This window comes from Papaver somniferum, chromosome 4 (assembly GCF_003573695.1).
Source record: "Papaver somniferum cultivar HN1 chromosome 4, ASM357369v1, whole genome shotgun sequence".
NCBI lineage: Eukaryota > Viridiplantae > Streptophyta > Magnoliopsida > Ranunculales > Papaveraceae > Papaver > Papaver somniferum.
In genome coordinates this window covers 81,334,276-81,362,171 of record NC_039361.1, presented here as the reverse complement: position 1 = coordinate 81,362,171, position 27,896 = coordinate 81,334,276, and positions in this window count along the sequence as shown.

The following is a 27,896-nucleotide window of genomic DNA, read 5'->3' as shown; positions in this document are numbered from 1 at the left end:
TTACAGAAAAATTGAGGGAGAGTAGAAGAGATGTTTCTCTGTGGTGTGTCAAATGAGCTCAAGACTCCTCCCTTATATAGTGTTTAAGACGTTACAAACGAGAGGTAAAATGCATGCAACCAAACCATGCGTATGACAGAAATACTGGTAATGTTGGGTTAAAAACAGTGTTGTTTTTGTCAGGCTTAGAGCAGTGTGTTGTCAAGAAGCCAAGCCAAACATGTACGGACAAGAAACCCAAAACAAATACGTACAGACAAGAAATCCAGGACAAACATGTGCAGACAAGGAAAGCAAGACAAACACGTACAGACAAGAAAGCCAAGACAAACATGTGCAGACAAAGAAGAAGATTCTTCTACATGTGTGTAAAACACGCACCAAAAGTTTCAGCAAAAAGATAGGATCTAATGAACCTACACCCACACCCACACCCGAACCCGACCGACCGACCGACCAGACGGACGGCGGCGGCGTGCGTGCTTCTGTGCGAAGCACCGCGCGTACGGGAAAGGCAACCTTGCCCTAGTCTAAGCCTTCCCTCCAAGCACAAAAGTCTAATGACCCAAGGGCCATGCCCTTATAGCCAATTCTATGGTATTTATGTCTAAAACTCTTTAGATTTTAGTCAATGTGGGACTATTGTTTTATCTATTCAAAAGAAAAAACAATTAATGGGCAATAGGTCTAGGGATCAAAACATAGTCCATGGAAAAATTGGTAATTTTAAAGCGTTTTTTCTAACAATCCCCAACATGAATGATAAAACATATCGACGAAATACGAGAAAACATAATACATCAATATTAGGCTAAGGTGTCCCAGAGATTGAACCTTAACATAGTGAGAGGTTACCGGAACTGCTTGTTGTTTCGGTGAACACAATGTCTTGAACCGTCAACAGTGAGTGCAATTCAGAAATAACAACCACACTTTGATGTCTCAAAGAAAAAGAAAGCTGCCAAGCTCTTGCCGTTGTGCCCGTTTTGGCCGTGGGCTAAATCCCGGACTTAATGAATGTCTCTAGAGAAAAAGCTCAAATTCTCATAGGAAGCGGCCCCACTTCCAACATACACATAGGTGAGTCCATTAAGAGTGTCCTGCCACACTCCGCTTTAAGCAAAGCCATGGAACTCATTAAGATCTTGACAGATCATCCTAAAACATGCAGGCAACACTATCATACGGTTACACCATAGGGAGGGACAAAGATAGTGCTTTCTCTCGACATCACCAAAAATTAGTTATCTCATTGAACCTTGATCTTGGAGCTCCATTCACAAGGTTGAGTGTCCTTCATGGCGATTTATTCTATGAGCTTGAGTCCCATCCCCTTCGATGTGGATCTAACTACCTCTCTAGATAACCCTTTCGTCAAAGGATCTGCAATGTTCTCTTTAGACCTTACAAAGTCTATAGAGATGATGCCAGTAGAGAGTAGTTGTTTCACTGTCTTGTGTCTTCTTCGAAGATGTATCGACTTTCCGTTGTATACACTATTCTTTGCGCATCCAATAGCAGCTTGACTGTCACAGTGGATTGCGATCGAAGACACAGGCTTGGGCCAGAGTGGAATTCCACCCAGGAAACCTCGTATCCATTCAGCTTCCTCTACAGCTTTCTCCAAGGCTATAAACTCAGACTCCATGGTGGATCGGGATATACATGTCTGTTTGGTAGACTTCCATGACACAGACGCACCACCAAGTGTGAAGATGTACCCACTAGTGGATTTGCACTCATCTGAGTCTGATATCCAGTTAGCATCACAATACCCTTCTAGCACAGCAGGATACTTCCCAAAATTTAAGCAATAGTTTGAAGTTCCTATCAGGTACCGTAGAACTCTGTAGAGAGCATTCCAGTGATCTTGCCCAGGGTTGCAAGTGTACCTGCTTAATCTACTCACAGTATAGGCAATATCAGGTCTTGTACAGTTCATTAAATACATAAGACTGCCAATAACACGAGAATACTCAAGTTGATAAATACCCTCACCCTTGTTCTTTTTCAATTTGCAATTGGGATCATAAGGAGTAGTTGCAGGTTTAGCATTTTTCATGATTAAATCTCTTAAGCACAGTTTCAACATATGAGATTGACTAAGACTATATCCATCAGACATCTTTCTGATTTTCATCCCTAAGATTACATCAGCAGGGCCTAAGTCTTTCATGTCAAAGTTTTCGTTAAGCATGCTTTTAGTGGTATTAATACTATCAAGGTTACTACCTAATATGAGCATATCATCAACATATAGTCACACAATAACATGAGAATCATCCACAGATTTAATGTAAACACATTTATCAGATTCATTAACCTTGAAGCCATTAGATATCATTACATGATTAAATTTTTCATGCCACTGTTTAGGTGCTTGTTTTAAACCATACAAAGATTTTTCAGTTTGCATACTTTATCTTCAAAACCTTTCACAACAAAACCTTCAGGTTGGTCCATATAAATTTCTTCATTCAATTCACCATATAAAAAAGCAGTTTTAACATCCATCTGATGTATATGCAAATCATAAATAGAAGCAATAGCAATCAGCATCCGGATAGAAGTGATTCTAGTGACCGGTGAATAGGTATCAAAGAAATCTAATCCTTCCTGTTGTCTGTACCCCTTAGCTACCAACCTAGCTTTGTGTTTTTCTATAGTTCCATTTGTTCTAAGTTTCCTTTTGAAGACCCACTTGCAACCTATGGTTTTACTACCAGGAGGTAAGTCTACAAGCACCCAAGTTTCATTTTGTTGAATGGAATCCCACTCATTATTTGAAGCTTCTTCCCAGAAGGGAGCTTCCGGATAAGTCATAGCTTCCTTATAGGTTTGGGGTTCAGACTCTACCGTAAGAGTCACAAAATCTGGACCGAAACCTTTCTCGGTTCTGACCCTCTTACTTCTTCTAGGTTCGGTTTCAGCATCTAGAGACGGGGGTTGACTAGTCGAAGGAACATCTGAGAGATCATCGCGGACCCTTTTATGAGGTCCAGACCCTAAACGGAAAATGTGTTCGAAAAACACTGCATCTCTGGATTCCATTATGGTGTTCTCACCAATTACCATGAACCTATAAGCACTAGTGTGCTCAGGATATCCTAGGAAAACACAATCTACAGTTTTAGGTCCTAGTTTGGTTTTCTTGGAACGAGGAGTGGCCACCTTGGCCAAACACCCCCACACTTTAAAGTATGCATAGGACGGTTGTCTTCCTTTCCATAACTCATATGGAGTTTTGTCGGATTTCTTAAATGGAACTCGGTTCAAGATATAGCAAGCAGAGAGAATTGCTTCCCCCCACAGGTTCGAAGGTAGCCCTTAACTAGCTAACATAGCGTTCACCATATCTATGAGTGTTCGGTTTTTCCTTTCAGCTACTCCATTCGACTCAGGTGAAGAAGGTGCAGTAGTTTCATGAATGATGCCATTAAGTTTGCAGAATTCTCCTATAGGTATCACATACTCACCGCCTCGGTCCGACCTAAGAGTTTTAATAGTAACACCTCTTTGGTTTTCTACTTCAAGTTTATATAATTTGAAAGCGTCTAAGGCTTCATCTTTACTTCTAAGAAGATAAACCTGACAGTATCTTGAGTGATCATCTATAAAAGTGATGTACCATTTTTTACCTCCTCTAGTTGGTGTTGATTTCAAATCTCCCAAATCTGGGTGGATTAGTTCTAGGGGAGTTGTACTACGTTCAACCTTTTTGTTAAAGGGTTTTCTAGCATATTTAGATTCAACACAAATTTCACATTTATGACCTCTGTCAAAGTTTATTTTAGGAATGCAGCCTAATTTAGCAAGTCTTTCAATAGATTTGAAATTAACATGTCCTAGTCTATCATGCCAAACATGTGAGGAGTCACAAACATAAGCAGAAGAAGATGCATTATCATTCAAGTTCAAAGAAAGTACACTAAGCTTAATCATGTTATCAGTGACATATCCTTTTCCTACGAAATCACCACCTTTAGAGATTACAACCTTGTTAGACTCAGCTAAAAATTTAAAACCTTTCCCAAGTAAGATGGTTTCTGAGATAAGATTCTTGCATATGTCCGGGATGTGATACACGTCATTCAATGCGAGAGTTTTTCCTGAAGTGAGTTTCAATTCAACCTTGCCTTTTCCCACCACTTTAGAGGTAGAAGAGTTTCCCATAAACAATTTCTCATCGTCTCCTACTTTGTTATAGGAGGAGAAAGCATTTCTGAATTTACAGACATGCCTAGTGGCTCCAGAATCAAGCCACCAGTCTCTCACACTGGTCACATTAGAGACAAGGTTGACTTCAGACACCATGCCAGTAAAATATCCAGAATCATCTACTACATTTGCTTTATTTTTCTGTTTAGGATCATTTTTGGTCTTTTTAGGTGCCCTGCAATCTTTGGCCATATGACCAGTTTTCCCACAGTTATAACAGTCGCCTTTGATGGTGTTTTTGGAGACACCACCCTTTGGCTTAAGATGGTTACCTTTGGAGTTACGTTGTTTGTTACGTTTATCATTTTTGCTGGATTCTCCTTGCCTTTTCTTTGACGCAGCATTATCGTCCAGGACATGAGCTTTGTTAGACATGTCTTTGCTCAGCATCAGGCTTTTATCCTTGCAGCACAGAAGTTCCTCCACCTGGATCTTTTTCCCCAGCTCCACCATGGTGATTTCGCGATTCTTGTGTCGCAGCCTCCTCTTGTACTCGTTCCATGAGGGTGGTAGCTTTTCAATCACTGCAGATACTTGTAGAGATTCATCAATATGCATGCCTTCAGCAAGAATTTCGTTGATGAGTAGCTGGAGTTCGACGAATTGTTCTACAACAGGCTTTTCATCAGTCATCTTATATTCCAGGAACCTAGCCACCAAGAACTTCTTGCTTCCAGCAGCTTCAGCAAGATATTTTTCTTCTAGGGCTTCCCATAAATCAAAAGCAGTAAAATTCTCTTTTGCATTATAAAAGTCGTACAAGGAGTCATCCAGACAGTTAAGAATATGGTTTGTCTACAGTACTCTTTCCCATGTTGTTACAAAATATAGTAAAGAGGATATTGCCTTTAGATTGTTGGAGAAAGTACTAATAATGTAACTGTAACTGAGAAGAAGATACTTAGCTCAAAATAATGTTGCTGATGTTGCTGCACAGAGAATGTAGAGGCACGTAAACTACGATGTCCTAAAGGCAATATCGCCTTCCACTCCTCTGAGATGCTACAGCAGTTGGCGAGTCTTAGTACCCCTAAATGTAGCATACAAAGAGGGTACCCTTAGAGCTTGGCAGAACTTAAAACAGTAGAAGAGATGTTTACAGAAAAATAGAGGGAGAGTAGAAGAGATGTTTCTCTGTGGTGTGTCAAATGAGCTCAAGACTCCTCCCTTATATAGTGTTTAAGACGTTACAAACGAGAGGAAAAATGCATGCAACCAAACCATGCGTATGACAGAAATACTGGTAATGTTGGGTTAAAAACAGTGTTGTTTTTGTCATGCTTAGAGCAGTGTGTTGTCAAGAAGCCAAGCCAAACATGTACGGACAAGAAACCCAAAAAAAATACGTACAGACAAGAAATCCAGGACAAACATGTGCAGACAAGGAAAGCAAGACAAACACGTACAGACAAGAAAGCCAAGACAAACATGTGCAGACAAAGAAGAAGATTCTTCTACATGTGTGTAAAACACGCACCAAAAGTTTCAGCAAAAAGATAAGATCTAATGAACCCACACCCACACCCGAACCCGACCGACCGACCGGACGGCGGCGGCGTGCGTGCTTCTGTGCGAAGCACCGCGCGTACGGGAAAGGAAACCTTGCCCTAGTCTAAGCCTTCCCTCCAAGCACAAAAGTCTAATGACCCAAGGGCCATGCCCTTATAGCCAATTCTATGGTATTTATGTCTAAAACTCTTTAGATTTTAGTCAATGTGGGACTATTGTTTTATTTATTCAAAAGAAAAAACAATTAATGGGCAATAGGTCTAGGGATCAAGACATAGTCCATGGAAAAATTGGTAATTTTAAAGCGTTTTTTCTAACAATCCCCCACATGAATGATAAAACATATCGACGAAATACGAGAAAACATAATACATCAATATTAGGCTAAGGTGTCCCAGAGATTGAACCTTAACATAGTGAGAGGTTACCGGAACTGCTTGTTGTTTCGGTGAACACAATGTCTTGAACCGTCAACAGTGAGTGCAATTCAGAAATAACAACCACACTTTGATGTCTCAAAGAAAAAGAAAGCTGCCAAGCTCTTGCCGTTGTGCCCGTTTTGGTCGTGGGCTAAATCCCGGACTTAATGAATGTCTCTAGAGAAAAAGCTCAAATTCTCATAGGAAGCGGCCCCACTTCCAACATCCACATATGTGAGTCCATTAAGAGTGTCCTGCCACACTCCGCTTTAAGCAAAGCCATGGAACTCATTAAGATCTTGACAGATCATCCTAAAACATGCAGGCAACACTATCATACGGTTACACCATAGGGAGGGACAAAGATAGTGCTTTCTCTCGACATCACCAAAAATTAGTTATCTCATTGAACCTTGATCTTGGAGCTCCATTCACAAGGTTGAGTGTCCTTCATGGCGATTTATTCTATGAGCTTGATTCTCATCCCCTTCGATGTGGATCTAACTACCTCTCTAGATAACCCTTTCGTCAAAGGATCTGCAATGTTCTCTTTAGACCTTACAAAGTCTATAGAGATGATGCCAGTAGAGAGTAGTTGTTTCACTGTCTTGTGTCTTCTTCGAAGATGTATCGACTTTCCGTTGTATACACTATTCTTTGCGCATCCAATAGCAGCTTGACTGTCACAGTGGATTGCGATCGAAGACACAGGCTTGGGCCAGAGTGGAATTCCACCCAGGAAACCTCGTATCCATTCAGCTTCCTCTCCAGCTTTCTCCAAGGCTATAAACTCAGACTCCATGGTGGATCGGGCTATACATGTCTGTTTGGTAGACTTCCATGACACAGACGCACCACCAAGTGTGAAGATGTACCCACTAGTGGATTTGCACTCATCTGAGTCTGATATCCAGTTAGCATCACAATACCCTTCTAGCACAGCAGGATACTTCCCAAAACTTAAGCAATAGTTTGAAGTTCCTCTCAGGTACCGTAGAACTCTGTAGAGAGCATTCCAGTGATCCTGCCCAGGGTTGCAAGTGTACCTGCTTAATCTACTCACAGTATAGGCAATATCAGGTCTTGTACAGTTCATTAAATACATAAGACTGCCAATAACACGAGAATACTCAAGTTGATAAATACCCTCACCCTTGTTCTTTTTCAATTTGCAATTGGGATCATAAGGAGTAGTTGCAGGTTTAGCATTTTCATGATTAAATCTCTTAAGCACAGTTTCAACATAATGAGATTGACTAAGACTATATCCATCAGACATCTTTCTGATTTTCATCCCTAAGATTACATCAGCAGGGCCTAAGTCTTTCATGTCAAAGTTTTCGTTAAGCATGCTTTTAGTGGTATTAATACTATCAAGGTTACTACCTAATATGAGCATATCATCAACATATAGGCACACAATAACATGAGAATCATCCACAGATTTAATGTAAACACATTTATCAGATTCATTAACCTTGAAGCCATTAGATATCATTACATGATTAAATTTTTCATGCCACTGTTTAGGTGCTTGTTTTAAACCATACAAAGATTTTTTCAGTTTGCATACTTTATCTTCAAAACCTTTCACAACAAAACCTTCAGGTTGGTCCATATAAATTTCTTCATTCAATTCACCATATAAAAAAGCAGTTTTAACATCCATCTGATGTATATGCAAATCATAAATAGAAGCAATAGCAATCAGCATCCGGATAGAAGTGATTCTAGTGACCGGTGAATAGGTATCAAAGAAATCTAATCCTTCCTGTTGTCTGTACCCCTTAGCTACCAACCTAGCTTTGTGTTTTTCTATAGTTCCATCTGTTCTAAGTTTCCTTTTGAAGACCCACTTGCAACCTATGGTTTTACTACCAGGAGGTAAGTCTACAAGCTCCCAAGTTTCATTTTGTTGAATGGAATCCCACTCATTATTTGAAGCTTCTTCCCAGAAGGGAGCTTCCGGAGAAGTCATAGCTTCCTTATAGGTTTGGGGTTCAGACTCTACCGTAAGAGTCACAAAATCTGGACCGAAACCTTTCTCGGTTCTGACCCTCTTACTTCTTCTAGGTTCGGTTTCAGCATCTAGAGACGGGGGTTGACTAGTCGAAGGAACATCTGAGAGATCATCGCGGACCCTTTTATGAGGTCCAGACCCTAAAGGGAAAATGTGTTCGAAAAACACTGCATCTCTGGATTCCATTATGGTGTTCTCACCAATTACCATGAACCTATAAGCACTAGTGTGCTCAGGATATCCTAGGAAAACACAATCTACAGTTTTAGGTCCTAGTTTGGTTTTCTTGGAACGAGGAGTGGCCACCTTGGCCAAACACCCCCACACTTTAAAGTATGCATAGGACGGTTGTCTTCCTTTCCATAACTCATATGGAGTTTTGTCGGATTTCTTAAATGGAACTCGGTTCAAGATATAAAGCAGAGAGAATTGCTTCCCCCCACAGGTTCGAAGGTAGCCCTGAACTAGCTAACATAGCGTTCACCATATCTATGAGTGTTCGGTTTTTCCTTTCAGCTACTCCATTCGACTCAGGTGAAGAAGGTGCAGTAGTTTCATGAATGATGCCATTAAGTTTGCAGAATTCTCCTATAGGTATCACATACTCACCGCCTCGGTCCGACCTAAGAGTTTTAATAGTAACACCTCTTTGGTTTTCTACTTCAAGTTTATATAATTTGAAAGCGTCTAAGGCTTCATCTTTACTTCTAAGAAGATAAACCTGACAGTATCTTGAGTGATCATCTATAAAAGTGATGTACCATTTTTTACCTCCTCTAGTTGGTGTTGATTTCAAATCTCCCAAATCGAGTGGATTAGTTCTAGGGGAGTTGTACTACGTTCAACCTTTTTGTTAAAGGGTTTTCTAGCATATTTAGATTCAACACAAATTTCACATTTATGACCTCTGTCAAAGTTTATTTTAGGAATGCAGCCTAATTTAGCAAGTCTTTCAATAGATTTGAAATTAACATGTCCTAGTCTATCATGCCAAACATGTGAGGAGTCACAAACATAAGCAGAAGAAGATGCATTATCATTCAAGTTCAAAGAAAGTACACTAAGCTTAATCATGTTATCAGTGACATATCCTTTTCCTACGAAATCACCACCTTTAGAGATTACAACCTTGTTAGACTCAGCTACAAATTTAAAACCTTTCCCAAGTAAGATGGTTTCTGAGATAAGATTCTTGCATATGTCCGGGACGTGATACACGTCATTCAATGCGAGAGTTTTTCCTGAAGTGAGTTTCAATTCAACCTTGCCTTTTCCCACCACTTTAGAGGTAGAAGAGTTTCCCATAAACAATTTCTCATCGTCTCCTACTTTGTTATAGGAGGAGAAAGCATTTCTGAATTTACAGACATGCCTAGTGGCTCCAGAATCAAGCCACCAGTCTCTCACATTGGTCACATTAGAGACAAGGTTGACTTCAGACACCATGCCAGTAAAATATCCAGAATCATCTACTACGTTTGCCTTATTTTTCTGTTTAGGATCATTTTTGGTCTTTTAGGTGCCCTGCAATCTTTGGCCATATGACCAGTTTTCCCACAGTTATAGCAGTCGCCTTTGATGGTGTTTTTGGAGACACCACCCTTTGGCTTAAGATGGTTACCTTTGGAGTTACGTTGTTTGTTACGTTTACCATTTTTGCTGGATTCTCCTGCCTTTTCTTTGACGCAGCATTATCGTCCAGGACATGAGCTTTGTTGACATGTCTTTGCTCAGCATCAGGCTTTTCCTTGCAGCACAGAAGTTCCTCCACCTGGATCTTTTTCCCCAGCTCCACCATGGTGATTTCGCGATTCTTGTGTCGCAGCCTCCTCTTGTACTCGTTCCATGAGGGTGGTAGCTTTTCAATCACTGCAGATACTTGTAGAGATTCATCAATATGCATGCCTTCAGCAAGAATTTCGTTGATGAGTAGCTGGAGTTCGACGAATTGTTCTACAACAGGCTTTTCATCAGTCATCTTATATTCCAGGAACCTAGCCACCAAGAACTTCTTGCTTCCAGCAGCTTCAGCAAGATATTTTTCTTCTAGGGCTTCCCATAAATCAAAAGCAGTAAAATTCTCTTTTGCATTATAAAAGTCGTACAAGGAGTCATCCAGACAGTTAAGAATATGGTTTGTCTACAGTACTCTTTCCCATGTTGTTACAAAATATAGTAAAGAGGATATTGCCTTTAGATTGTTGGAGAAAGTACTAATAATGTAACTGTAACTGAGAAGAAGATACTTAGCTCAAAATAATGTTGCTGATGTTGCTGCACAGAGAATGTAGAGGCACGTAAACTACGCTGTCCTAAAGGCAATATCGCCTGCCACTCCTCTGAGATGCTACAGCAGTTGGCGAGTCTTAGTACCCCTCAATGTAGCATACAAAGAGGGTACCCTTAGAGCTTGGCAGAACTTAAAACAGTAGAAGAGATGTTTACAGAAAAACAGAGGGAGAGTAGAAGAGATGTTTCTCTGTGGTGTGTCAAATGAGCTCAAGACTCCTCCCTTATATAGTGTTTAAGACGTTACAAACGAGAGGAAAAATGCATGCAACCAAACCATGCGTATGACAGAAATACTGGTAATGTTGGGTTAAAAACAGTGTTGTTTTTGTCAGGCTTAGAGCAGTGTGTTGTCAAGAAGCCAAGCCAAACATGTACGGACAAGAAACCCAAAACAAATACGTACAGACAAGAAATCCAGGACAAACATGTGCAGACAAGGAAAGCAAGACAAACACGTACAGACAAGAAAGCCAAGACAAACATGTGCAGACAAAGAAGAAGATTCTTCTACATGTGTGTAAAACACGCACCAAAAGTTTCAGCAAAAAGATAGGATCTAATGAACCCACACCGGCCGGCCGGCCGGACGGCGGCGTGCGTGCTTCTGTGCGAAGCACCGCGCGTACGGGAAAGGCAACCTTGCCCTAGTCTAAGCCTTCCCTCCAAGCAAAAAAGTCTAATGACCCAAGGGCCATGCCCTTATAGCCAATTCTATGGTATTTATGTCTAAAACTCTTTAGATTTTAGTCAATGTGGGACTATTGTTTTATCTATTCAAAAGAAAAAACAATTAATGGGCAATAGGTCTAGGGATCAAAACATAGTCCATGGAAAAATCGGTAATTTTAAAGCGTTTTTTCTAACAGTTGCATCTTGCCAAGTACCGTTTTCTCCTTCTGTAATGTGGAAGAGGAAACAGTAAGCTACCTACTGCGCTGCAAATTCTCACATAATATATGGAATTACTTTGTAGCTACTTACAACCTGAAGTGGGTGCAGAATATGGACATTTCCTCTCAACTATTGATATGGAAATTAAGGAAATGAAGGAATAAGGGTAGAAAAATAAGGCATATCTTATTTTTTGCAATTTGTTGGGTCATATGGGGAGAGCGTAATAGACGTGTGACGGTAAATAAAGCACTCAGGGCGGAGACGGTTATCATCAATGAGGTGAAAAGATTTCTTTACATGTGGTGCATGCAGGCAAAGTGGTTTAATAGTATAACTCTTTTTATGGATCTTATTACCCATTAGAAAGTCATTAAGCTAATGTACCAAATGTGAGATTAATTGTTTATAACTGGGGTGTAACCCCATTTTTCTTATGGATAAAAAGTTTAACCTTTCTATTCAAAAAAATAAATAATGATACTAGAATTTGGAATTCTGACCTAGTACATGCCTATTTCACACAAGATAATATTCCAAAAATTATGTACACTAAGATTCCTGATTTGACCATTTATTAAAAATGACAATTTTGTTGTTAAATCAGCCCATAAGCTTTTGGATGGTGATCTCTCTGTTGTTGGTTTTAATCCCCAAGTTTTTCCTATCCATAAGAGCCTTTGAAAGGTCTCGTTTTTTCCTAAAATAAAACTTTTTTTGTGGAAATGTATAGAAGGTATTCTGCCTACTAAGAATAGATTATCGGTCTATAGGCCTAATCAGGATAAAATTTGCTACATGTGTGATTTGAATACACACGCAGCAGTTGAGCATATTATTATTCATTTCCTTTATCTAAATATGTTTGGGCTTCTTGACTTTTGGAAACCTTGTACTTCAAGATCCAGTTACTGCCATCAGTATTTATGATTAAATTAAGAAACTCCTCTCTTCAATAATGATCAGTGTTGCTCTGTATTAACCACTACTTGGTGTCTCTTGAGGGATAGATGCTTTCATATTTTTCAACAAAAATCTCTCCACTTCTTGAGTACATCTATACTAGATGTCAGACTTATTAGTGATACTAAAAAATTTCCAGTCTATTTTCAGAATTATAATCAATCAACTACCATTCATGGGCAAGTGTTTCTTTCCAGTAAAGATCTTCCATTTCTATGTTGTTTACTGTGATGCATCTTTTGATACGGATACTAACAACTCTGGTATTGGTATTGGCATTTTTAGTCAAACGGGAGATTGCAAATGGTGAAACACAATCTCAGACCATGCCATGAACTCCGAAGAAGATGATTGTTTCGTTTTACTTGGAACTGTGAAGTGGGTTAAGGAAAAAGGCTACAGTGAGATATGTTTTAGAAGTGATGTAAGAATGATATTTTTGTTCTTAATAATAGTATTGACCAGATTAGTTGATTCGATCATTCTATTTTAGAGGATTGTCTTTTTTTTTCTAAGTGATTTCAATTATGCAAAAAATAGTATGTTAGTAGGAATTTTAATGATTGGGTTGATAAAGCAGTTAAATATAGTAGAAGTTTTAATATTTCCCATGAATGGCTGGACAATTATTCTCCACTTGGCCTAACTCATATGTAATCCTTCATCTATATTAATATATATATTTTTTCCTAGCAAAAGAAAAGGAAGGAAAAATGATTAGTCATCAGGGTTTTTCTATCCCGTCATCCCATAATTGTTTGGATATACCTTGTATGAGGCTGCTAGGTTATCCCTCTCTCCAACTTTTTAATTATTTTATTTATTTTAAATATATTTGTTAGATATTGGTTTTGTAGTTGTTAAAAAGCTAAAAACCACATCAAGTATTAATCAGTTCACTACCAATCTAAGACACAAATAAAGAATTACAATTGTTGAAGAAATGTATTTCATAAAAGGCTTAAAGTACATGGACCATTAACTTGAAGGTTAAGTGTTATATTTATAGATATCTTAGATACATACCCTTTAAGTGATGCATTGTTACAAAGCTGGTTGGTACAGTCGGTTACAAATGATCTCTCTAATATTACGCCCTTCAGAACCTATTACGTCTTGTTTCAGTTGATATTCTGAAACAGAGCCTATTATGTCCCGACCTATGGCTATAGATGTCTAAATGCCTAATCTAGGTATTTTGTAGTCTTTCAAGTGATACTTCGTTGACGTTTCGATGACTGATTCTCACAAGGCTTTGGAAGAAGAAAAAATACTAACAACGACCAGCCATCTTTCTGCACGGGATTATGGACTTTCTTGCAGATCCTCAAGTCATTATTTTAATGGATTCTACTGTAGTCCAACTTTCTTTAAGATCACAAGATTTAGTTTGAAGTTTTCTTATGGCGATTTGAAAAGCGATAGATGTATTTCTTCTTTATTATCACAAATCCATCCATCCATATTACACAATTAAAAATAATCAATCGGCGGCGTTGGTGATTCGTGTCGAGGTTTTATAACTCCAAACGTTAACCTTTCATCAAAGGTTCAAGTACATCCATTAAAATTTCTAAAGATGAATACCAAAAGGATGCTTACAAGTAGATCGTTTTTTCCAAAATTTAATACTCCACAAAATATTGAAGATTTATCTAAAAATTAGTGAGGCTATGACATTACCTCAATCCATGCAGGTTACTCTATTGAGTAATATTATATTTTTTAATTATCCTCAATACAGAAGGTGATTTCCATAAGGTCTGGTCGATGTGCAAAAGCATTAAGCTAGGTCTATACATTTCTTCGCTGAGCTATACGACAAATTTAATTTCATTCCAAATTTGTGCATGTATGCTTTGTAATCTTAGTCTAGTATTTCTAATTTCTTGTTTTGATAAAATTTGTATCTTGATATATAGGTTTTCTATATTTAATAAGCTTATATCTTTCTGAAAGTAAATTTTGATGCTTTCATAACATATTTTGTATTTATTTATTTATTTTTGATATTTTTTCTCTTATTTTCTTGGAGGTCAAGTCTTATGGCCCCCCTCCCTCCCTTCTATTTTTCTTTTCCTTTGATTTTGTTACCCTATAGGATTTCGTTAAAAAAAATGTCTCGCTGTAAGTTTTGTACCATCTTAAAGTTATCTCGTCTTAGCACTTCAATGGTCTTTAACAACCTCTGCATAGGTTTTAGGTAACCCTGGTAGGTGTCTTTGTTTTTTCTTCCGTTTAAATAACAAAGGTGTTCCTGTTCTATGATTATCTTTCTTTTTTGAAGTCTTCAGAGGTTATTCTTTGTTATCTTTTTCCCGATCAGTTTATGTTTTCCTATCTTGATCTCTCGACTGCTTTTTTCTTTTAAGGATTGTTATAATTATTTATTTCTTCATTTCTATCATAACCCTTTTGGTTTTTCTCGTTGCTTTTGTTTACCCCCTCTTCTTACCACTTTGTTTCAATAAATCATGATTCTTTAAGGAAAGGTTGATCTTGCAAATGAGGTGGACAAGACTTTAACTAATATTGATGAAGAGAAGCGATTTTTCCTCACAACCCGCCATCCTATCATCCGATCCTCCGTACTCGGATGTATATTTAACTTCCTAATTAGGATATCTATTAAATTTAGGATTTATATTTTTATTATTTTAGTTATTTCTTATTTTTAAAATTATTTATTTTGAGATATTATTCAATTTTAGCATTACTTATTTTCTAAGTTAATTAGGACAAGAACATTAATATTTCCTTATAAAATGAGACAAGCCCATCGCAGTTTTAAAAGTATTCAATGAAACACAAGTTAATATCAAGTTATTTCTACCTTATTTTCTATATTTTACACTTTTGTTCTGCGTTAAATGGCATCAAGAGCCCGTCTTCGATCCTTTTGTTGTTGTTTTCTTTTTTTCATTTAATTTTCTTAAACCCTGTCTTCTCTTCTACCTATTGAGATCTCCACATATCTTCGTTTAAATTCTGTCAACTATCCTCGTATTGGTCGTTGCTTTTCTAATACATCCTTCTCACCTTTTTTCTCTTCAACTTCTCGTCTCTACTTCTGCTACCCTTTCCACCTCACTTTTTTATTGTTGCTACTTTCTACTACTCATGATTTTCTCTCGGCATATTTTTCCTTTATTATTACTAAACCAAGCCCACCGATGTCTATATCCATAACCAATAAGTCATTAAGCAAGGTCCACTAGCACCAAGCCTAACCAAACATCCATACACTATACATATTATTCTCAAGTCTTTTACTTGTTATTATATCATAATCAATGTCATGGTTATGACACTAAAGCTTCGCACAATATTGAAGATCGCGTAGCGTTGCAATTTTCTACCATAAGTAAATATGTCATTAAATCATGTAGGTACGTTAATAAAACTTGAGTTCTTGTTCATACGTTGGATCATTTACAAAGACGTGACGTTAGGTCTTCTCGGTATTTGCGTGCTCTAATACCAACTGAAAAGGAGAGGATGTCAAATATACCACCAATTTTTTCGTTACACGACTATTCCTTACGTGAAAACCAGTCAAAGATTAAAGTAGACAAGAAATATCCCTGGATAATCTCAAATATAGATTCTTGATAAGTGCATAATTCACATGATTTTAGTGATTATTCCATGCTTTTTTTAGTTAGATTTCTTGCATATTATCCTTGTATTACTCTTGTTTTCCATTTTATTTGTTTCTTTAGGTGAATCATTCAAAGTCAATGGAAAAGTCTGCAAAAGACCTATAAAGTGAAGTTCTCCAAAGATCCAAGTGTTTAGAGCCAAAATAAGTGGAAGAAATGTTGTAAAAAGGAGCAAAGAACGTTGAAAACACAAGAAGTACTAGAAAACCAAATTCAACTCATCCAAATTCAGTATTTATTATCACCATCTTGAATAGAATTCAATTATGAAGAGAACGGCGAAAAAATTAGGTCATTCCGAGTTCGGACGAAGAAGTTACGGCCAAAACAGTCAAGACGGAAAGTCTACAGCACCACTTTCGGGCAGAGAAGGTGTATTTTAGACCCCCCAACTTTCGGTGTTGCATTGGGGAATTCGACAATGCCGACTGAGACAAGCATGTTGGGTCCCTTTTGAAGCATTTTGATTTCCAAATTAAGGAAACTTGGTCCCGGATGGATTCTATTAGCTAGATTTCATAAAAACTATATAAGAGGACTTCCAAAACAATTAGGAGGATCATCTTTTAACACAACTTTGAAATCTTGGAGAGAAAGAACAACAACGGAGATAGGGTTTTGGAACGGTTCTCATATATCGTAACAATTTCTTCTCTAGTTTATCATATGTATAACATGGATGCTCCTACATCCATGAATAGTTAAACTCATTATTGATTGAGGATGAATTCTAAGTTCTAGACTTGATTTGAATTAATATATGCATCTATTTTGAGTTCTTCATGCGATTATCGTTTGCTTCTACTTTGATGAATGTTTATGATTGATAAATTGATTGGTCTAGGTGGCCAACTACTAAGAGTCTAACTACTAAGATTAACCTAAGTCATAAAACATAAAGCATTCGATCAAGTTACATCTTGAGTGCGCTATTACTTGGTGGCTTTGACGAATAAAATCTGATATTCGAGCGCTTCGGTATCCAGTGACCAAAGGACTTTAGAGGATAGCACTGCGCTAGTTGTTATTCCATGGTTGATGATAATCTATGATTAATGACGAATTGATGAATATATTAACTCATTGACGGTTCCGTAACGAAGAAGGATTCCTCGATCATCTCTCTCCTTATTGCTTGCAACTCAATTCAATTGCTTTATTTACTTTGTTTACAATCTAAAACAAAACTCCCTATTTGTGACCTTTTTGACAACTAAACTCCCTGCTCTTCGTGGGAACGATCCTTGCTTCCATTATATTACCAGTTAATTATGTGTAAATAAGTGATTTAATTTGATTGCACTCAAGACACGCATCAAATTTTGGCGCCGCTGCCGGGGAGCAATCGGTAGCTTTAGTTGTTTCTTTTAGTTTTATTTTTCTTTTTAGTTTTTAAATTTTTTTGCAGATTTTTTGTTTTAGGTACTTAATCTCTGGCATTGAAGGATTGGAATTACCCTAGGTGTGGAATCCAAACTCGCAAGGGAATGGTACTACAAGCACGTTCGCAGTTGCAAAAAGAACCTTCTACGTCAACAATGGTGAACGACGATGCAAATCCTCCACCACCTCCACCTGTGGAGAGAAAGTTAGGAGAGTTGACATCTCCATGCTTAGATTCGCAACCACTGTGCATTAAAATCACTAACATAGTAAAGCTTAATTCGAATCTACTTCATCATCTACCAAAGTTCAAGGGACATCCAGGTGAAAATCCAAATCGACACCTTCAACAGTTCCAGAACACAATGACAAGTCTGAGGCATGCAACCGTAGACAGAGATATGTCTATGCTACAAGCCTTCCCGTTCTCATTGACAGACTTAGCAGAAGAATGGTTGTATTACCTTCCTCCATGGAGTGTTACAACATGGACTGAGATGAAAAAGTTATATCTAGAGAAATATTTCCCTTCTTCCAAAGCGGCATCCGTTCGCAAGGAGATTAGTGACATTCTATAGATGTCTGGGGAGTCTCTATATGAATATTGGCAGAGGTATAAGATGTTGTTGGCAAGCTTCCCACACCATAATATATCCTCAACACTTATCATTCAATATTTCTATGAAGGATTACTTCCAGAACAGAAAAATTTGATTGATGCGGTTGTCGGCGGTTCACTTACAAAGAAGACAATCTCACATGCAACTAGTTTGATTGAGAGTATGCTTCAAATGCTCAACAATTCTACACAAGAAATACCACAAATGTTCGAAGAGTTATCGAGATGGAAGAAACGTCTCAGTCAGAGCAACTGATGAACAACATAGAGAAGGTAGTCGAAAGATTGGCTGAAGTAATCATTCCTTTGTACGAAGAAGAAGCCGAGATAAATGCTACATTTCCTAATAAGAGGCAAAGGTATGATCCATACTCAAATACTTATAATCCTGGTTGGAAAGATCGCCCAAATTTCGGTTATGCTAACAAGCAAGATGCAGCTCTTAATCCATATGTGAGATAGGGTGGTTTTCAACAACCACAATTCTAGCCGCAACCTCAAGTTGAAAAGGAGGATAACTCTGAAAAGATGATCACTATGATGCAAGGTCTCACATCTTTGTTGCAACAAAATCAATAGAAAAATGATGCTGCTATTAGAGACTTACAAACTCATATGGGAAAGTTGGCCACGGATATGAATCAAATGAAATCACAAGCTTCGACAAAGTTTCCATCACAACTATTTGTGAACCCAAAAGATCACGTTAATGCAGTAACTCTAAGAAGTAGGAGACAAACTGAAGAACCACAACAACATCAACAACAAGTGGTTAATGACGACATCGAAAATTAAGTAGAGGAGGAAACTATTCCAAAGGAAAATCCAACCTCAACCGGCCAACCTAAGGACACAGTTCCTACTTTTACCACACCACCTCATTTCCCTAGTCGTTTTTCCAAGTCAAAGAAGCAAGCTCAAGATAAGGAGATCATGGATATTTTTAGCAAGATACGAATCAACATCTCATTATTCAGGCCATCAAAACAGTACCTAGGTATGCTAAGGTTTTGAAGGATTTGTGCACAAGGAAGGATAAGTTGATTGCCAATGAGATTGCACAAGTGGGAGAAAGGCCATCTTTTACTATCCATGTAAAGGAATTTGTTAAGAAATAACAATTTGTAAACATGTGAATAAATCTCCTTGAAAATCAAAGATAATTGAATAAGACCAAAGCCAATAGGGTGTTGTTGGGTTTGTCTGTTAAAATTTATAGTTAGCGAGCTCAAGGAATTGAGTTCGTGAACACATAAGATAGAGAAAGAATTCCTAAGCTTTGTAGGTATGCAAACTAATATGAAAAAAAGACAACATGAAATATGCCTTGTTGGGTTCACAAACTCCAACACAAAAAAACAACTGGAACAAATGTGCCTTGTTAGGTTCGCAAACTTAAACACAAAATGGTAACAAGAACTCAAATATATAAAGTCGTCAGTAGAAGTTTTTTACTTTTGGTTCGCGAACTCAAATGAATTAATATTATTTTGAGTTATATAATCTTTAGGTTCACAAACTCAAAATTCGGGTTCGTGAAAGCAAGTGACTGAATGTCATTAGTTATAAACCACTAAACAAAACTTTACAAATTCAAGAGGAAATTTGCAAATCTTGAATTTTTATTAAAACACTTGTGCTTTCACCCAAGATTAATTTCGAGTTCTCAACAAGCAAGAGTTTGGAATCAAAACACCACTAGACTTAGTAAAAGCTAATCCTTGGTAAGATTTTCTTTGTAATGATATTTTATTAAATTCTTTGACTTTGATGTTGCATATTTTCAATATATGTTTTCCTCTACGAAAGGGGTCCTGGAATTTTCTACGGACGCGTCTCTTTCCATTAATGGATGTCTTTCGAAAATGTCCATTGGATATGAAATCCCCTATAAATAGCAAAGGTTTTCTCTCAAATTCGAAACATCAAAATCTTTGTTTTATTTTCTCTTTAAGCATAATCAGAATCTCATTCTGTATGTTCATGGTTGGGACAAGGGAGTAAAACTCTTGAATCCAACAAGTTGGCAGGGCTTCATTGTATCCTGAAACCAATATTTCATTGATCAATTGTACTCGCCAATTTTTGGGAAGGGTCGAAATAATTGTTAAAATTTCGGTGATACAATATTCTTTTCTGATCTTTGACTTCATCCTATGGTACCCAAATTTCCAACATTTGCTACAATAGATAGATAGATAGAAGGGAAAAAAGTATGAAAGGAGAAACCGGTCTTCGTTACTAACCTCGATGAAGTTCTTCAAATTCATGATGTCTTTATGCATTTCGATTATTCAATCTTTGTGAGAAACTTGGATTATATTAAACTCTACTACCTGATCTATTCCAAAACGTAATTTTGGCCTCTAAATTTCACAACATACTCGATATACCAAGAACTATAATTTCAACCAAGCATTCACTCTAACAACTTCAAGCTTTCTAATTCATAAACCACTATTTTCTATAGGGGAACAACCTTCTCCATTCCAAAGAAAATTTTGTATTAATCGTTAATATTTATTCAGAATACTTCTTGGCTATTTATAAATAGCCACATTATAACGGTTATGCTACTAAGAACATACTTCATAAAAGCAACTTTGTTCCGAAATGAAAGAATCTTACCTTTTAAACCAACAAGCTTATTCTGAATTTTTTTCGACCAAAGGCCAAACATGTTGAAGTAGTTCTACCAAGCTTGAGTATAATACCAAGATAATTATCAGTAAAATTAGACAAATTAAAGAATATTCATATAACCTGCAGCAAGTAATGTTTTGTGGATACTTGCACTTCAATAAAGCACATGTTTTTCTCACTACTAAGAATTCGTTTTGGAGAAGTTTGATGATCTCCTAGCAGTTTTTTGAGATTACTTAACTATTTTCTCCCTCTTTGTATGTGGTTTTCATCATATGCAAAGAATAAGTAGGTAGGTCTACAACCATTTCTAATCACCATCGGCTTCAAATCAAAACTTACTGGAAATTACGTTACTTAGAAAATCATCAACAATTACAAAAACAATACGAGATAAGGGATCTCCTTGTCACAAACCTCTCTCAAAATTAAAACAACCAACCAGACCTCTCCCAACTTTTATTAAAACTCAAATTTTTCTCACAACTGTCATGAAGTCTCGACTAATAAAGTCAAAAGCTTGAATTATATCAAGCTTAAAACTAAGATTTCCACTTCATGATATAATTTGCATCTCATTCACAAGTTCATGAATGAAGAATGGTCTTGACAACATCAACAGTAGTTGAATTTGGTGTCACAAAGCATAACATCATCAACAAATATGATATAAATTACTGATGAAGAATAGTCTTGACGTTATTAATGGTAGTTGCAGAGTGCATGAGATTTTTTTATGAAGATATGACCTCCAAGTCCACTGAGTCTATCAATAGCAACAAGAGGCCACCACTTCTTCCACAAGAAGAAACATAATGATTGGTGTTGAAAATTCACAAAACTGCAAGGCCTCAAATTGTTCCTTCCATTAAGTTAAGTTTAAGATAGAAATAAAATTGTTGGCTTACAAACACGCAAAAATGAATTTGTGATAGAATGTTTGATATCTAAGATGAAGGATCACACTCCATAAACGAGATAACTCTTTTGTTACAGAATGGTGAAGAATTGTATCATTAGTTACTTCTGAAGTGTATCAAACAGCTTGTCCCCAGATTCTGATTCATCTATTGAGCTTATTAAGGGCTTATTAAGTGTGTTGGTGTCGGATATGCATATGGGACAAGATTGGATATGGGTGGTTGGTAATGGAGCGGAAGGTTTAGGATTTATGGGTATTAGGGTTATTGGGTAACAGATCAAGGTCCAAACTGGTAAATAAGATTGGGCATTAGGATTCTGTGCGACTTGAAAGAGTTGAACTAGTCTTCTCAGCACTTTTGTAGGAACCCTCATTTGGGGCATACATAGAAACTTTGGGACATACAGACTTATTATGTCGTCCAATACAAGATGATAAGGGGTGTTCTAATGATGCTTAAGCTACTATAATACCCTTACATAGTTTAAATTACATTATTACCCTTCTACTAAATTAAATTCTAATATAAAATTCTCCCACTAATTAACCATCCACTAATTAACTACTAACCCACTAATCAACTGTTACCCCTTAATTACTCCACTAATTAATACCCACCCACCCATCCACTAATTAACCGTTACTTTAAAAAAAAACAAATTAACCTAAAACTTAACTCCCCTTCTTCTCTCTTCTTCTTCTTCAAACCTACACAGAACCACCCCCCCCCCCCCCCCCCCCCCCCCCCCCCCCACCACCACCACCCCGTTATTCTCAAAATCTTATTTTTCGATTAAGTTCTTGATTAAATCCATATATGGCACCTCGTGTTAAGCGATGTCCAAGAAATACGGCGCCAAATCATGGTGTTACTTATGTAGCATCTCCATCTAGGATTTCTGGAAAAGATGGAGATGAAGAGGATAGTGGATTGATTGGTGTTGGAGAGTGAGAAATAGATCCTGATTCCATAAAATTGCACATAGAAAGGTATTTCTCACAAACCCATTGCTTGTGTTTTTCGTATTTCATTGATTTCATGACATGTAATCGATAATTCCTCGCGGTTTTTGTAGTTACAGTTTAGTGTTCGGCTGACATTTATCAGCCGAACTTATTTTTTTTGCAAAGACGAAGAACAATTCGACTGAAAAAAAAATTTATGAATATCGAATCAGTCAAACCTACATACTCAAACTTATCTTAACCATGTTCGGATTATAATTAAATTTTATGCTAATCAACCGAACTTGAATAAGTTTACTAAGTAATCCATCTTACATTGTTCGGCTCATTTGGATAAATATCGAATGTGCCGAACTTTACTCTGTATATGGCTAATAGCTTCCTATAAACTTGTCCATTTAGTAGAATCATATTTTATTTTATTCTTGGAACCCATCCGGGAAAATTCAAAGAGAAGCTTAAAAGGATAACAATGGAAGTAACGCCTTCTAATTCAAAAAATCCCAAACCTCGAGGTGGTGGTACTAAGAACTTGCACGCAGGGAAAAGGAGAACTGACACGACTTGCTCTTTGCCTGTACATGACAGTAATGATGATGATGAAGAGGAAGAACTAAAACAAGAAACACAACAAAAACAAGAGAAACGGAAGGAGAAAGTTGTTACATCAAGGGAGACAGGTAAGCACATTCCTAGTGATGATAATGTGATACGTGCTCGTGAGGATGGTTTGCCCCATGGTTTTATGGAATATGGTGGAAGAGTGTTGATTGTCTACAAGGAATCATGGGCGAAGAGAATTTATAAGACTCCGGATCACATAGATGTAGTCCGTGTACTTAGACACCAGTGTGCCGCATATTGGGGTATTTTCAAAGAGGCTCCTGAGGTGGTGGCCTTAGTACAAGGCTCTGGTTTATGGCCTGCTATTTTCTATGCACAAGAGGAATTTGATGCAGTTACAAACTCATACTTTTATGAGAGATTTTGTCCGGAGACTTACACATTTCATATCCCCTTTGGCGAGATGTCAATTACTCCTGATGATGCACAGAATATTACTGGTCTTGGAATGAAGAAGAAAAATGTGAAATCTGGGGTTTATGAAATGACTTGGGATGAGTTGTATGTACTGGCTGAGGAAACTCTAAGTTGGCCAAAAGACAAGACATAATTGGAGTTTTCCTGCGCTGCTAAAGAGGTGAAGTTTGTGGATTTTAGCACAAAGAAGTTGAAGAAAATCAAGTTCACCGTTTTGAAAAAGTATTTTGGTTATGGATGAGGTCACAGCTAGGCGCACTGCTACAGCGCATTTTTTGTATACTTTAGGAAGTGTTACATTTCCCGATAACAGTGGGAACAAGGTTAATGCTCAACATCTTCAATTGTTAAGGGATTTGAAAAGCTTCCACAAGTACTCTTGGGGAACCACGGCCCTTTCTTTCCTATTCGAGCAACTTGGAACTTCCTCTAGGTTAACAAGTACAAATATTAGAGGTTATTTCATCATGCTTCAGGTAAGTTTACACACAGTAGTTATATTTTCATGATTAAACTCGGCTTAAAATTAGGTTTTAGGTTTCTGTCGAACCCACTTTTTATAAAGTTCGGCATTTAAGATTTTAACATTTTAAGCCGAACCTAGATTATGCGACGCTATATTTGATCAACTTATTTGGTTCGACGTTTAACTGTGTTTTTTATTTCAGCCGAACTTTTTTTCTGTTTCCCAAAGTTGACATCCTCAATGATACATCCTCAATGATCCAATTCTATTGATTCTAGTAAATAAGTTTTGGTTTTTTTTCTTCATATTGTTGATGTAGGTATGGATATATGACCATTTCCCGGAATTGAATTTTTCCAAGGAAGATGAAAAGAGGGTAGATACATTCCCTACCTCGGGCAAATGGATTTTCAAGGAAAATAAGAAGAGGAATAAAAAGGAAATCTTGATAGCTTTGAGAGAAAAGTTAGACTGTTTGACTGTTGAACTAGTTGTATTTCAACCATACAAAAAGGATGAAGAAGATGATGAAGATATGCCATTTGGGATGTACTACGGGTCTTTGTTTTTATCCCTAAGGCTTTATAATGTTTGATCCCCGTCGAGTGATCCGTCAATATGGATTTATCCAAATAATCCTGGTGCTAGAGGAATCAAAGTTCAAGTTGTTTCCCAAGGGGTTCTAAGGGAACTAATAGTACGGAAAGTTCATGGAATGCCGAATATGATCCCCATCCTAGATTTGATTATTGGGATAAACTGGAAGAGAACAAATTAAGTTGGGTTAATTTAGAAGAGTTGCGTGACGATCCTTGTGAAGTTGACCCGGTTTATATATATTGGTATAACCAAATTTCACATCTCTTAGTCGTTAACAGGGAAAGTCAAGCTTTGGTAGATGCTAAGAGGGGAAAGCAAAAACAAAAGGAAGTGGAGCCGAAGACGGGGAAGAACTCAAATGGCATTGTTGAAGATATTGCAAAGGCTTACCGAACTATGGTATATTGAGTGCATACTGAAAAAAAGGGGGTCCAACAACCTCACCCAATATTTCGATTAGAAATCTGTATGGACTAACTCCAATATACTTTCTAGAGAATCAACTAGACAGTCAGACTCAATCTAGATAAAAGTATATCAAAGAGTTAATATCTCAATCTCTCGATTAGATATTTACTCAAGCAAATGGAAATCTGCGAGTATTTATCAAATACTAGAGAGATAAACTTGGATGGTACCAAAGACCAATATCCAAGTGTCAATCAATTTAAATCAACAACCAAAGGTTGGATATTCTAATTGATTGATCTTAACGCACAACCTGTGATATTTCAATTATATAACAAAATATAACGCGGAAAAGAAATAACACAGACACCAGAAATTTTGTTAACGAGGAAACCGCAAATGCAGAAAAACCCCGGGACCTAGTCCAGATTGAACACCACACTGTATTAAGCCTCTACAGACACTAGCCTACAAACTAACTTCGGTATGGACTGTAGTTGAACCCTAATCAATCTCACACTGATTCAAGGTACAGTTGCGCTCCTTACGTCTCTGATCCCAGCAGGATGCTACGCACTTGATTCCCTTAGCTGATCTCACCCACAACCAAGAGTTGCTACGACCCAAATTCGAAGACTTTAATAAACAAATCTGTATCACACAGAAAAGTCTATGATAATAGATAAATATGTCTCCCACAGATAAACCTAAGAGTTTTGTCCCGTCTTTTGATAAAATCAAGGTGAACATGAACCAATCGATAACCCGGACTTATATTCCCGAAGGATAACCTAGAATTATCAATCACCTCACAATAATCTAAATCATATTGTAGCGAAACTAGATATTGCAAAATCACAAACGATGAGACGAAGATGTTTGTGATTTCTTTTTATCTTGCCCTATCGGAGAGATAATCTCAAGTCAATTATTCAATTGAACTCGTACGATTAAAAATGGCAAGATCAGATCGCTCAACTACAATAGAAGTAGTTTCGTCTGGCTTCACAATCCCAATGAAGTCTTTCAGCCGTTAACCTACAGGGTCTCGAGAAGAAACCTAAGGTTAAATGAGAACCAACTCTAGCAAAACCAACTAGTATCACACAGGAGGTGTGGGGATTAGTTTTTCCAGTTGCTTGATATCTCCTTTATATAGTTTTCAAATCAGGGTTTGCAATCTAAGTTACCTGGGTAACAAAGCATGCAATATTCACCGTTAGATGAAAAACCTGATTTAACCAAGCTAATATCTTTCAACCGTTAGATCGAAACTTAGCTTGTCACACACAAATGAAATGTATTTCATTTAGATTTGAGTAACCGTACCTAAACGTGTACACTTAGTTGGTTCACAAATAGTTAACCAATGGTTATCCATATGAGCACTTTCATATTAACCGTATTCATCTTCTTCACAACTAGTTCAAATGACTTCAAAAGAACTAGTTGAAGAGTTGTTCAATTGCTTAGGTCTTTATGAATAGACACAATTGAAACAAAAACGGTTTGATTCACTTGAATCAATTCATGAACAATATAGCCACGGTTTGCGAAGGTTTCGTTCCTTATTGATTTATTGTTTAAGTTCATGAACTTCCGATTTGAGAAATATAACCAGCTTGGGTACGCGTACAGGTAGCTACCGTATTTGAGTTTACAAACTCAGCAGAAATTTTCGGTTCGAAAACTTCCGTAGGTACACGTACCTAAGGTGACTGGTTTAACAGTTTGCAAACTTACAAACTCAGCAAAAAATTTCGGTTCGAAAACTTCCGCTGGTACGCGTACGAGTACGCATACCCAACCTGTCTCCTTCACCAATACCGTGTGCACACATATGCACACACTTGGTTTCTGGCACATGGATTTATACACTAATGTGAGAACACACTATATATGCTTATTATATCCGTAGTTGGTTACGTAATCTCAACTCTACATTTAAATCATTGAAACATTCTTCTATAATGTTATAACAGTCGTTATTCACAACTATCGTCATCAAAGCTATTTTTAAGATTGAAACGTCATCATGACTTTCTTCACGGGTTAAGATGAAAAGTGGTTAAAGCGAAATCTTACCAACATATTTCGAAAAAGAGATAGGCGAGTAAACTCGGCTCGAAATAGCAAATGTGTATGTATGAAAAATCATACTTATACGACTTTGTCTCAAGAATAGGAGATAGAGAGATAGACTTTTGAGTGATAGATAAGTTCAAGTCTCCACATACCTTTTAATCGGATGAAGTTCCACTGGTTCCTTGAGTAGTTCTTCGTCTTCGCAAGATGATCGTCGTGGAGTCTGGAGCTCAACTACACTTAATTGTCCTAATCCGAGACTTAGCTATAAGTAGTCTAGAAATCAAGAATTATAGTTTTGAAAACTAAGCTTGACAAACATGCTTGAGATAGCAACGCATGCGAGTTCGACCGAGCAATGCTCTAACACATACTTTTAAAGTTGTTTTCAATATTTTTGTATATTGTTGCTTATTTGTTGTAACTAAATTTTATTAGGTGGTCATGGGTAAAGACGTGTTGAAGATCATGAAGAAGAAACTTGATTGCAATCCAGAGATGGCGGTGGAAGAGCAAGAATATCTTTACAACCGTTGGGATGGAGTAATCAACAAAGGTGAAGGTGCTAGTGGAAGTGGTTGTAAAAAAGGTCACGGTGGTGGAAAAAGGGGTGGTGGAGGTAGCAAACGCGGCCATGCTCAATGAATGAATATGTTCAAATTGAAGTACACTAGGTTTTTATTGTTTGGTTTTTAAGTAATGTTTGAATTTAGCACAATGTTATTTACTTGAAGAAAACAATTTTATGCTTTCGGTACAATGTTACGACTTACGATGTTTAAGTACAAT